The sequence below is a fragment of the Serinus canaria genome, chromosome 4, assembly GCF_022539315.1.
Source record: "Serinus canaria isolate serCan28SL12 chromosome 4, serCan2020, whole genome shotgun sequence".
NCBI classification, from domain to species: domain Eukaryota; kingdom Metazoa; phylum Chordata; class Aves; order Passeriformes; family Fringillidae; genus Serinus; species Serinus canaria.
In genome coordinates, this window is record NC_066317.1 from 36,964,169 (window position 1) to 36,978,353 (window position 14,185).

Here is a 14,185-nt window from a genome sequence, read left to right on the forward strand (position 1 = left end):
TGACTCTTTGGTTTTCTAAATCATATATTCTAAATCCACATCTTTGTTTTCTTCTAGTTGTTACTGAACATTTTTCCCCCAATCCATATAAAATAGATAATAAAATCTTACTTCCAAGATAGCTAAAACTCAGTTTATGTTTGTGGGTTTTACCTGAAGCAAGGGGTAGAGTAAATAGAATATGGTAAGCTATAAAATCAGAAACATAATTCTTCAAATCCTTAGAAAGTTTACTATAGATACCAAGGAAAATGAGACTAGTGAAATGGTCATACATTATTCAGCTTCATACATCATTCAATTGCAACCAGTTTTTAATTGAAAATAATTGGAAATAGTGTTGCTTCCCAGCAAAATATGTGTGATGAAGCACATTTAAAAGCACCTTGCAGATGGTTCTTTGGTCTGTGTGAATACTTGCAGTATTTTGTTTTATTGAGGACTACTCGATTTTCTTGAGAACATTGTATAACTTCATTCCAATTAAATCTTCCATTCCATGATGTAAAGGAAACTGTTTAATTCTTTTCCTAAGCAGCACAAATTCAGAAGCTTATTTTCTTCCTCTTTTCAGTAGTGTTTGATACCTTTGAAATCTTTCAAAACTTTCCTTTTACATGAAGAAAATCTTTTTTAATCAGATTGTAGAAACTATAATCTTTATGTTGGTCAATGGCCTCTTTCAAAATAATATATCTCTTTCATGAGGCGCAGAACTCCTGAGTACAAAACAAGCTACTTCACATGGTGAGGACTTATTTTTCCATTGATGTCTCTTTCTATGATGCTTCTTGTTGCAATGATATGTTGCTGCTAGCTTGTGCTTATACATCTAAATCTTTAAAATTGCAATCTAACTGGTTCCTCACTTGTATTTGTACAATTCATTATGGTGATAAAGTGTTTGATTATTTTTAAATTGTACATGCTTTTGGATCCCTGGCACAGGGATTAATCTTCAGAAGTTCAGTTAAAGTTGAAAAATAAAAAAGAAATACAACCATTTCTGATTACTTTCCTTCTATGAATGTTAAGATTTCTCTGAAGCTGGAAGTTAAATGAATTTTTCAAACTTTACACATGAAAAATAACAGTTGGGTTCTTACATATATATTTTTTAGCTTAATAGCAAGAAAAGTAGTGAATATCTGTTTAAATAAAATGCATACAAGTTTTAAAGGATTAAGTGTATTTATTAACTACTCCAATCACTTTACTTTTTCTGTTCTTGCATTTCTTGAATATGTTGTATATGGCATATTTGTACCAGCCTAATTTTGCTATATATGCTAGTTGTGTAATGTCACAAGGTGAGGAACAGCAGACGAGGAAATCAAAGGGCAAGGACACCCTGAGCTTGTCACAGTGAACTAGCATATGAAGGAATCTCACATGTTTACACTTAAAGAAAATAGGAAACTAAACAAGAGAGTGAATTCATTAGATGCCTCTGCAAACCTTACTGCTTTTGCCAACACTGCTTTTTAAATTCTTTTTTTTTTTTCCTCCCTTGGAGACGATGGCCCTTTGTAGCTTGTTTAACAAGGTCTGGCTGATAGCTGGTTATAACAAGTTTTGACCAAAAAAGCTGGCAACAAAACTTATCTTGGAATAGATCCCCACTCAACCTTTCAAAAAGAAACTGCAACCAAGGGTGCAAAACCAGATAAAAGTCCTGATTTTTGGCTTTTACTCTAATAGTTTACAAATATATTTTTATTTTTTCACATTGATTCATCTATCAGAGCGCAAGTGATGGAACACACTTCTTTGAGATTTGTATCTGGCTTACCCATTTTAATGGCTTGTGTAGCACACAATGAACTGTGAAGGCTAAAAAGAATAACAAGACCTAAGTTAAAAGAGGGAGCTGCTTTTCACAAAGATTTTCTGTAATTTCTATTCCTAATGAAAGCAAATGTAAATCTTTTCTAAAAGAAATGTAAAGCTTTTAAAAAAATACAGCCCTTTCTAAAGGCCTTAGGGTTCTGACACAGTTTTGTTACTTTGGCCTTTACCCGAACACAACCAAAAGAAATGGGATTATTACCTAACAGCCTGCAGGAAGCTGTTAGGAATGCCAGGCTCACATAAGCTCCTTTGACTGGATGATTTCTAAAATGAGGTGCTGAGGACAGTTCTGTAATAAAAAGTAGACTTCCAGTAAAGCTGACTTCTAAGTACTCTTGTGTACAACTTTTAGAAAACTTTTTTAGACATTAACACTACATGGTGATAGCATGACTCATAATAGAAACCTGTCTTTTACCTTAAGCTGAAAACACGTTTTATATAGCACAAAACTAACCTAAAAAAGCCCCTGAACTCAGCTGAGATGCTATACAAAGCAGGTTTTTGAGGGTCAAATCAAGTTCATACAGGTTGTGGAGTAAAAATTTTAAACTCAGAAATACTGCCATGTGCCATAATCAGCTTCTGCTTTATTAGTAGCACTTTCATTACTGTTACAGTTTAGGTAAGTTTAGGCAGAGTTTATCCTTCAGACTCTAATTAATGTTTATTTTCCAATTTGTGCCTGGTTTAGAATCAACAGATTTTATGCCTGGTTTCATGCCTTTAAACCCTTATTTAAAATACTTTTTTAACCAGGTACTTGTTGAAGACAGGCATGCCATTTGATGTCAATACAAATTTAGCAAATAAATGAATAGAATACAGTAGTATTCTATTCTACAGTAGTATTAATTCACTGAGGGACAACTAAATTTACCCTAAAAATATGCACTCAATTTTGGGACACGACTATGTCACAACTGTGACTACAGACCTTTACAATTATACAGCTATTCTGTGTCCACCTTCCTACATAAAAAGGTGTTAGTTCTCACTTGTTTTTCTGGAATGGAAACTTATGTAAGAGTCATTTAGCTCGATGATGGAAAGGGACTTTCAAAGAAGCAGAGGATGCCTTCCTTAATATCTGTATGAATGCTGATCATTAGTGGCTAAGCATCTTTCACATGAAATCAAAAGGTATTGTAAAGTCTAACAGACTTCACAGCAACTGTGAACATTCTAGAAGATTTAAAATTCTTTTCAATGCCTCTTCTTGTACCTTTTTGCACTTTCTGCAATTCAGCTTGCTGATGATAGGCAGAGTTCATCATCCAGTGTAACTTAATATTCTGCACGTCTGTTTTTAATTTCTCTGATGCCTGAAAGGTTGTTTATTATGTCAAATTTTTACTTGAATATTCAAAACATACATTCAAAATTAATTTAGAAGTGTGTGGGAATGCACTATAATTTATATTAGTGGAACAACAAAATAAAAGCCAATCTAAGGAGAGAACCCAACAAATTATTTTCCATATGAAAGCTTATTAAAAATGCATCAAGCACATTTACGGGTGAGCAGAATTCAGAGTGTACACAGTATTGTCTAAACATAGTTAGTGCTTTAGTTATTTAACTTAGTGAATTGCCACTGCTGTAGAAACTGCAGGTCCCTGCAGAGTTTGTATGCTTTATAATTTTTTATTATAAAATCAACTTCAAACAACATGACTGTCTTTCAGCAATTAGCCATGTGATATGATCGTAATATGAAAAGGTGCTAACACTACTCATCTTTTAATACTAAGGTTTTAGGTGAATCTTCTTAACAGAGAGATGGCAGAGTAAAGAGAGACCTCTTGACACTGAGCAGCAGAGCCTGACTTAAAGGTGGGATGAACTGTGTAGTTAGGAACACTGAAGGGGGAAAGTGAGGCAAGAGTTCCTATGTTTTGGCAGAGGAGAAAGCCCATTTGACTGGTTCAACTATTTATGGAGCTGAAATCTAAGTCAGACACTAAAAGCCTGTGTGGTCTAAATAATTATCTACCCTACACTTCTGTAGAAAACATGTAGATTTAGAATTTTTTTTCTGGCTGCTTTCTTTAAACATAACTTCTTTTGTTCTATCACAGTACTCATGACAACGGTGACAGTAACCATTTGATGTGCAAAGCAACCTTTATAATTTATAAGATACAAGGACACTGCAGCATGGAAGAGACCACCTGAAATGGGGAAAACTGGGAAATGCAGTTTAAGCTTTATTCAAAAAACAATGCAGCACAACACAGGGATCACTAGCTTTGTTTGATCACCTGCCCCCAGTTAAGTAGCATTTGTAAGGTGCTTTTGCTCCAGCTAGCTGACTTTTGAAAAGCACAGTATTGGCTTAGGCTAACATTATTTCAAACCTAAGGCAATATCCACTAAGAATAACTAGAGAAAAAAATAATGCACAACCTCTCATAAAAATAATCCAGACTACATTTCTCAACTATAAATAATTCTATACCAGCAAAACCCCAAAGGTTTTAGTAAAAAAGAAACAAAATCCAAGCATTTATTAATTTATTAAATATGTTCTAGAACTTCAGGATAACCTAAACATAAAAATGAAAATTTTGAAATGTCTTTAGAAAAACACTCAAGTTACAAGATGTCTCTAAACAAATTTTAAAATTTAAAATTTTAAATTTTTAGATTTTAAATCTAGACTACATTTGAGGAGCAACTTTGCAATATAAAAGTTAAACTCATTACTATAGCAGTACTGCTGAGCCTATGGAAGTGAAAAATACACTTAACCAAAGTTCCACTCAAGACAAAGATGGTGGGCTGTTGGGAAATTTCTTCACATGAAGTGGTCTTGAATATAATAATGTAACTTGCTCTGATTACAACTGAGAAATAACATTAAGGTCAATACCTGGCCTTGTAGAAGATAAAAGTAAAAAATGCACTCAACACTAGAATGAACGAACAAGCTTAAAATCCATTTGTATGAACATAAAATTAGAAAAATATTGTACTTGCTTTTTTCATTACTGTACACATAGAATATATAATTTATCCTTTGCTTCTCAGCAGCTCACGTTAGGTGCACTCTATTTGCCACTTCTCAGCTTCTTTCCAAGGTTCAATCATCACCTAGTATTTCAATGCCATACAGTTTCACCTAGAAATCCAAACAATGTCTCATGTACACTTCACTAGAAAAACAGAATATACTTATTTTTAGTCAGCCTAAATTCATTTAATGGGACAAGGCTTTACAATACAAAAAAAAAACAAACAAAAAAAACCCAAAAAAAAAACCAAAAACCCCCGACCTTCTATAAAAATAGGCTTTCAGCAAATGCATTTCTTAAAAACATTAACTGACTTCAAGTAGACCAGAACAAATATATCTAATATTATCATATCCCATTCTTTTATCATAAATTACTCAGGATTACTGTAAGTAATTTAAAGTGTCAGATGCTAAAAGCAGCAACAATGTTACACAAGAAGTTCACAATAAGGACAGAAGGTTTCAGAAAGTTAAGTTACCTTTGAAATTTTTACATCTTTGTGAGACAGGGAACCACTGAAAAGGAATTAAAAGTCAAAAAAAAAATCTACCATTAGATAAACACACCAGAAAATATGTTTTCCTTTTGCAGGGGAAATGCACCAAACATGTAGTCTTGACATTAGCTACTAAAGGTTCTTGGATTCCCACACAGCCCAACCCTGATGAAGATTAGGTGATCAAAGCAAGGTTTAACCATACAAAGTATCCTCTACAGCCTGACTTGGCATTTTTGGACACAGCAATGCAGAATGAGACATAAGCATAGAAAAAACTTTTGCCATAAAACTAGTCAGATATGCAGATGTTACAGCACACACAGATGTTTCACCAATTAAATTTCGCTAATTCTAATTTGTTTTGATAAACCAGAACAGGAATTATTAAGCTATGGATTGAAACAGAAGGAGAAAAGCAGTTAGGGGACAAAACAGAAGGTGGAATTCAGGTAAGGGGTAAAGCCCTGAAACTATAGTGCAAACAAGGAGGTTCCTCCCTACCACCCCCCCCCAAAAAAAAAATAACCTGGCATAAAACTTTATTTAGCAGATCTCAGGTGATGCTAGTTTGAATGTAGTACATTAGCTACTACTGAACTCAGTCCCTGATAATGATAACACCTACAATTCAAACAACTTTTGTTTCCTCCTCCTTGCTCTACACAAGCTACATTCGGGTGCTGCCTAGAACACATTACTTTCAAATTCAGTTAAAAGCCTTATTGATTGCAAATGATGGATAACCTTAATTTAATTTATTGTTATATCTACACATGAAGCACATGGAAAAATTCAAGCACTTGAACTTTGTTCGTAAAGTCTCTAGAAGCTAGATAAAGCCTATTTTTCATATATTCATTTAGTTGTATCTGTTGTGAAGTCTTAAAAATTGTCATGTTATGCAGGACTGACAGCTTTAATGGTAAAAAATACTGGAAAAGACATTCCTGAGATAGCACTATTAATCAAGTTACACTTTTCTATTTTGTCAAAAATACTAGTTGTGTTAATTGCAAGGTTTCGGGTGACAATCAGCTAACAGGCTCTGCTGATTGAGAGGAGTCTTTTAATGACAGTTTAGGTGATTATATTCACGCTATATTTAGAGCTTGTTTGGGCTGCATGATTGAAAAAATAACAGAAAAAAACCCTTGTAACTGGGGTTGGGATTGTTTCCTAGGAGCAAGAATGACTGGGGGACACACAAAATCTGCAACTCTTGGATTCTACTCCTTTAGTGGCAGAACTGCAGGCTCAGCCACCAACTGGCAGCAGGCTGCATTTGCTCAGGATTGTGAGTCAAGAACCAGCCATATTCAGCGTTAAGTGCTAAAAAAGCACAACTACATCAACTTTGAAAATGAAATTTTATCCAACTGAAACTATTTATTTAAAATCAAGGGTATGTGTAATTACCGTTCTTTACTGAAAACTGCTAAGTTAGAGAATACTGTACATATCCACTGAAAATCTTGTTTCCTAGATATTGCAAATAATAAAAGGATTTTGCATTGCAAAAAACCAGCAAGATCAAAAGAGATGACCTTCAATTTTTCATTATGAGCATTCACATATAATTTTGCTACCATGATAAATACATTATAGTAATGGTAGTTTATTCTATAATTTCTTTGCAGACGTGCCAGATGACCGTAACTCTCTTCTCTGGTACAAAAACAAGTCCAGCAATTTGTTTGGGTCAGCTAGAACTATAATTTTTCTAGAAGTTTTGGAAGATTTCATAAAGGTGTGAGTTTGAGGAGTCAATGGAAAATATGTTCTCAGATTACAGAAGAAAATAAAACAATTCCCATTTATTCCTGGCAATAAGAATGAATGAATGAATGAATGAATGAATGAATGAATGAATGAATGAATGAATGAATGAATGAATGAATGCAGCTGTTTCAGTTATAAAATATCCTGAAACATAAATTTCATGTGCTTGGCCATATGATTAAGACAGATGGCAGTCACAGTCACTCACCTAAATCAGTGTGCACTTTTCTCTTCAGGCTGTAACACTGCTTTACCAGATAGCTCACCCTGAAGCATCCTTTCCGAACACATTTCCGTAACCCTGTTAAGTAAGGCTGAAGTAAACATTCTTGGATATAGGAAAGATATACTGACCATTAATTAATTAATTACTGAGAGTACAATGATATCTGCTAAATGGTTCTCCTGTGGAAAGGCTGCTAACATTGCCAGAACATCATTACAAATATTGAAATCTGATAACTGTAAATTCCACACAGGGATGGCAGACCTGAAACTGGGACTGCTTAAAGAAAAGGGTTGTGCCTAGGCTGGTAGTCTCACATATTTGGTTTGAAAATAAAATTTACTTATTCTGTGAGAAAAGAACACCTAGCTTGTGGCAACACTGAGGCATTGGATATGTATGCTGTTAGTTGTTCACTATTAAGTCATAACATTATTGGGAACAGACACTTGTTAAAATAAAAATGTCAGAAGTGGGAAGTTAAAAACTCACACTGACAGAAAATTCTTGTAGTCAGAAGTTTTACCAGAAAGTTGCCTTCATGCTTTATTAGTGAACAACTCAGGAATTTGTTCTGTTTTCTGAGCTCTGCTGGTATTCAAGGAATGCTTAACAGATAGTAAGGAATGGGAGGAAAGGGTTAAAAACAGAAGATGTGGTGAGGAGGAGGGAATAGTTTTGCTCAAAGTGACCTTGCAGCTGGGATTGCTAAAAATGTCAGTCTGGGATAAAAAATGTCCATTTATTATGTCTAGGGTGGTTTATCTTCTGCCTGTTTTAAGTGGAATTCCTGTGAACATAACACACTCTCACAGACATGCACAAAGCCTTCTGTAGTAGTAAGGCAGGCAGAGACCCTCCTGGTGCCCACTAGGATGAGCTAAGCCCAAGGAGCCTCTGTCCCTCTGTGCCTCTGCTGCCCTGTGTTGTGAACAAGGTTCACAATTAAATAGATCTACTCCACATTGTAGGTGTGGCTTGGAGGTTGCCTTTCTTACTGGTATGTGTTGATTCCCACATTACCTAACCAGCACTGACAGGAACAGATATGGGGCAGGATGTGTACCCTTATGGAATCTTCCATCTTCCTAAAGAAGCAGCTCATCCTTCATATGCTATCTTCCTCATCATCCCGTGTTTCTTACTGAAGCTGTTCTACCTAGTATAAATGAATTGTGGCTTATTAAAGGAAAATGAGGAAAAAAAGATTCTTTGGCCTCAGCATTCTAGGATAATTAGGCAGGTTATTATTTGAACATGGATTTTCATGTTCCACACATAATAGCAGAGTCATTAGAAGAAATGCAACAAGCCACAGATGCACAAACTCCCTGCCTGCTGAGCAGCACGCAGTGTGGTGGACCAGCAGGTCCATCCAGCAAGGCCCTGGGGTTGAGCTTGAGGGCCTGTTATCTTACTAGCAGTGGGAGCTACCGATTTTATGCTACCCCATCACCAAAATCCCATACAGATGTGGGATACTTACAAAGAGAGAAAGGAGCAGCTGTTACAATGTACTGAGGTCTTCATAAAGCTTAAAATGTTGGACTCCAGTGTCTAGGTCTCTTTTGGAATTTCCCAAGGAAAGGCAACTTTTCCCTTTTTGGAGCACTCTCAATGAATACTAAAGGCTAAAGTAGTACTGTATTGTCCAGGGATTTTGTTATTTGCTGTAAGAAATACTTTATATGTGTGAAAAATACTTTAGAGGCACTTACATGAGATAGTCTATTGGAGGACCACATTGCCTGAACCCCCAGTATGCATTTGAAGTTCTTCCCAAATACCAAACCTGGAAAAATTTTAGGTACAAAGCAGAACATAATGGTTAAGTTTCAACACTGATTGGCATATTATAAATAGCTGCCTGACCAAAGTGCAAAAATTATAAGTGACAGTTGGAATATTTTTCTGGCATTAGCACTTATATTTCTCCTAGTGAGGCACTACGTTATTGTTATAAAAGTACAACTTTATGCAAGATCAAACTTCTATTCCCAAGTCTGAAAGAGTCTTGATTTTTCAAATTAAGTTACAGGGTTATGGCTCTATTCTTGAGTGTGCCTGCAGATGTTATCATAGCTCCACTGAGCATATTGGTGATTGTCTCTTCCCTAAAACTCTTTGTGATTCAGTAACCAGACATTCCCATGACAGAACTCCCCAAGAATCCAATCTCACAGTCTGTCCAAACACAGCGGTGTTAACGCAGAGCACATCTCACAGCGACTTTCAATTAAATAGCCAGTCAAGGAGACTGAATTCATAGTGCTCACATTTTCATAAAGCATTGTAGTAGCAGCAGCTGTTCTGAAGCTGTAAAGCCTCCTCAGTCAGCAGAAATTCAAATTCACATCTTAACAAAGAGAAGGTGATCTGAAAGTTATATGGGACTCTGTACTTTCCCATCCTGAAAATGGGAAACCTATGGTAGATAATTAGGTATTTACATGACAGAAGGGAGAATAAGGGAAACATGACAATAGCCTGTTGATAAAAAAATAAAAGAATAAAAGAATAGTAGATGGCCTTCCCGATTTTTCGTATCTTTTACAGAATTGTACTGGGGAAAAAGAGTAAGTGGGCCTCTAGCCTGAGGGTTGAATCATGAAACCTGCAGAGAGAGAGGCACCTTACTTCAATCTGCAGGAACATTTAGAAGAGTCTTTTTTGCCAAACTAAGAATGTGCTGTCACCAGTTGGATAGTTTTCCATCCTCCTCAGTGCCCTACTGCGTATTCCTGCATTCTACCTTTTGTTAGTATTAGCAACTGTGTGGCTAAAGTAAAACAGAACAGCTTGCTTACATTCTGAAAAATAAAAAAATCACTTTTTTTTAGCTAGACAGCAAGCTGATCCATTTTGTGGAGCTGCACAATTACCAGAACCAACTGCATAACAGAAGAGATAACACATACTCCAGGATGTGGGTAGTATCCTGCTTCTCTTGAGCAGCAAAATCTTTCTTCAGCTGAAACCATCCTTGATAGATAGACAAATATAACCTTGTCTTCAGCCCTTCATTATTCATTGTTATTAACACTTAATTCTTCCTTGTCCAATATAGTTGCTTTTGGTGGATTTAACTAGCACTGCAGTAACTATGATTCCTGGAGCTCAAACCAGGAATGATGATGGTATGATATACATACTTAATGCATGCTCCCCCAGCAAGCCCTGCAGCCTTTTCTTGCAGCTCTTAGATGGGAATTTGGAGTTGATGGAATGGAGTGCAGGCAACTGCTATTTTCCATGCAAAGTGCAGAGGGAGGTCAGAGAGGCTAAACTTTCGGATCTGGAATGAAGCATGCACCAGTGTGCCAGCCCTGGTATAGGAGCAGTAACCTCCAGTGAAGAGACACAGCAGGCAGGGAGGAGAAGCACTGCAGAAATCAGTTAAAGGCTAGTAACACCCTTAATCTCATGCAGCAAAGTGATGTTACCCCTAAAGATCCATTTTTGGGGCTAGCACTTTCACTAAGCACTAACAAGATCTGTCATAACTCTATCTGAGAAGTGAGATCACAGGACTTTTCATGTTGGCAGATTTGTAAGAATGGGTACAGATGGAATGTCAAAAGTTACAGTTGATTAACACTGCAGCTACTCCAATGTAATTTATTTTCTACCCTATAACACACAAATTAGTCTTCAGTAACAACCAGATTAACAAAACACACTTGACTGCATATGAATTAAACTTGTTTATAATACCTTTACACCCACCCTTTTAAGCTATAATATTTTGTTACATCTATTACTGTAAATCCTCCAGAAAAAACCCCACATGTCTAAAGAAATGGTTACACAAGGAAAGTAGGAAATTGTGAATTCTACATTGCTACCCAATGCTCAGGAAAAATGCTGCAGATAAAAATATTAATTTATGGGAAGTTTCAGTTCCTTTGTACTTCTCCGTGTATCAGCCTGCCAACCCAACCACAAATCTCACAGATGATCCATGGGAATTTGTCTTGGAATTTTTCTTGTAACAATGTCTATCCAGGAGCAGCATTAAGCTGGCAGCATAACTGTTTTTGTTTTCAAAAAGCCTGTCACACTGTATTTAATAAATAACCACATATGCCATCAAGCATCTACTTATGAACAATAAGCATTCATGATCTCGCTAAGTATAATTCTAAACCTGTACTGCTGCAATACTGTTCTGCTTCAGTAATTATGCCACCTTTAAAAGGTCATATCATATAGAACTGAATCCTCCCTGCCAAATACTGCATGACAGAATTATACTACAACACAGTCTACATCATGCATGAAATACACTTCAAAAAGAAAACTGAGCAACATTTGAACCTGGATGGATATAGCCAGAATGTGTCAAGAAAGCTGTTATGACAGGTCTGCTGACAGCAAAGAAAGCAAAATTAATATAAAGAAAACATTTATAAACTGACAAACTACAGATCTGAAGAAAATATAAAGTACCATTAACGGCAGAACAGGAAAAACACCACTGGGATTCTTCTGATTATAGGGGGAAAAGCCTTTCTCCTGTTTGGGAGGAACAATCTTTCTATACTTGTATTGAAAAAATAACAAGTTTGGGTCTTCCATCTGCACATAAGAATATTCAAAAAAACCCAATTCCTCAAGATTTCTTGCTAAATTGAATTTCTCATTTCTCCAGATCTTTAAATGATAAATGTTTAGAAATTAGAAATATAAAATGCAGCACAACTTTCCAATTACATTCAAGTGGCAAAGGCCACTGCTTTCTATGTAATTACACAACAGCAGCAATCAAAAGCATAACATAGCAAAAAAGCAAATTGGGGTCAAAATGTATTTGAGTCTAGCTGGCAAGTATGCAAAGGGTGCAAATATGAAACTTCATCTAACACAAGACAGGTTTTTTTCTATGCAGAGAAACAAAATCACCATTTCTAACCAAAAAAAAACCCCCTCCTAACATTTACAATACAATTGCTTTTATAAAGCTCTACCTGGAAAAAGTATAATCAAAACCTTCTTCTAAAGCTTTTTCTCTTATTAGAAAAATGGAAAAAAACCCCTCACTAGTAGCAGGGATTCCCTAAACTGGCACCCTTTGAAGTTGCTATTGCTTTTATTCACAGACCACCACCTGTCACTGTACAGGTATGAGCTAATCACACCGAGACAGCACTGCACCAGCAGCTGTATTTACTTACATTGATTCCAACTGTCAGGAGAAAAACAGAAAATGAAAACACAGCTAAGGTTGTTAAATGCACAAACATAAATGTTTCCTTCTGACTCAGCAGCTTAAACAATAACAATATTAGTCACATAATCCTGAGACTCATTCATTCTGCCCCATGAATATTTCAGTTCTTGCTGTAAATTTAATGGAATCTATGTGGAGGAATGAGCAGACCCTCCAGTGAAAACATTTGTACTTCCGTACTTAATATATAACGTACCTGCTGTATATTAGAGCTGGAGTAAATTTAACAGTATAACTGATGCTTCTTCATGCACAGACTATAGATAATAGCACAAAAATCCTGCACACATTCTGTGTTTTAAAACAAGAATGAACAGCACTGTTAATGAGTTACAACAGTCATGTGATAAACTCAACAAATGCTGATAGATTCACTTCAGTTTATATAGCACTGTAGATTCCATCTAAAAATCAATCTTGAATTCACTAAAACTTTGAATTGTTCCTGACTGAGGCAGCTACAAATGAAAGAACGTGTTTCAGTGGTAACCTACAAATGGTGAAATCACAGGGAAGCTTTCTTCAGTAAGTGCACATGAAACATTGCCAGGGTACACACAGATTCCTTTATTAAGGAACAATTTGTTGCCATGCAAAAACAGAGCACAGTTCACTTTTAGTCAGACCGTTGAGCAAAGATTCTTTTTCTGTCTTTAGAAACAGATAAAAAATGGCTAAAAAGAAGCTAATGAACTTTAGGAAGCTCCACAGCTTTACAGACAGATACATTCAATTGAACCACTACATCCCAATACTCATATTCTGTGTTGTAAGAGTTGCATAGCAAAAACTGAAATCGAGAACAGCAAAATACTTTTTTGCAACCCCAACAGATTGTCATAGTTTTTGCTTACTTTTGACAGGAGTCTGTACTTGATATGTTTTCTAAAAGAATTTGTGTGTCAGCTAAGCATAACAGATCATCATTAACAACCTTCAAAGAAATATTTTAAGACAAAATATCAAGCCCATTATTTTTCTAATTCTGAATTCTGTCCATAACAGAATGGAACATTCATAATATTAAGATTTAATATATTGTGAAATTAATGATATATGACAATAATTTACACAAACTAACCCTTTCATTTATAACTAATGCACCATCACAAAAGAACCCATATTATCAAACCACATGTATTAGTGCCTATGTCTCATGGAGACAAGTAATTTTCAAAGAATAATAGAATGAGTAAGGTTGGAAAAGATCTCCAGAATCACCAAGTCCAACCTTTCATCAAACATCACCATGCCAACAAAACCATATTACAAAGTGCTATGTCCAGTCTTTTATGGAACACTTCCAGAGACAGTGACTCCACCATTCCTGGGCAGCCCATTCCTAAGCTTGACTACCCTTCCAGTGAAGAAACTCCTCCTGATCTCCAACCTGAACACAGCTTGAGGCCATTTTCCCTTGTCCTGTCACTGGCAGTCTGGATAAAAAGGCTGCCTCCCACCTTGCTACACCCTCCTTTCAGGCAGTGGTAAAGAGCAGTAAGGTCCCCCATAAGCCTCCTTTTCTCCAGGCTAAACAACCCCACTCCCTCAGCCACTCCTAGGATTTACTCTCCAGACCT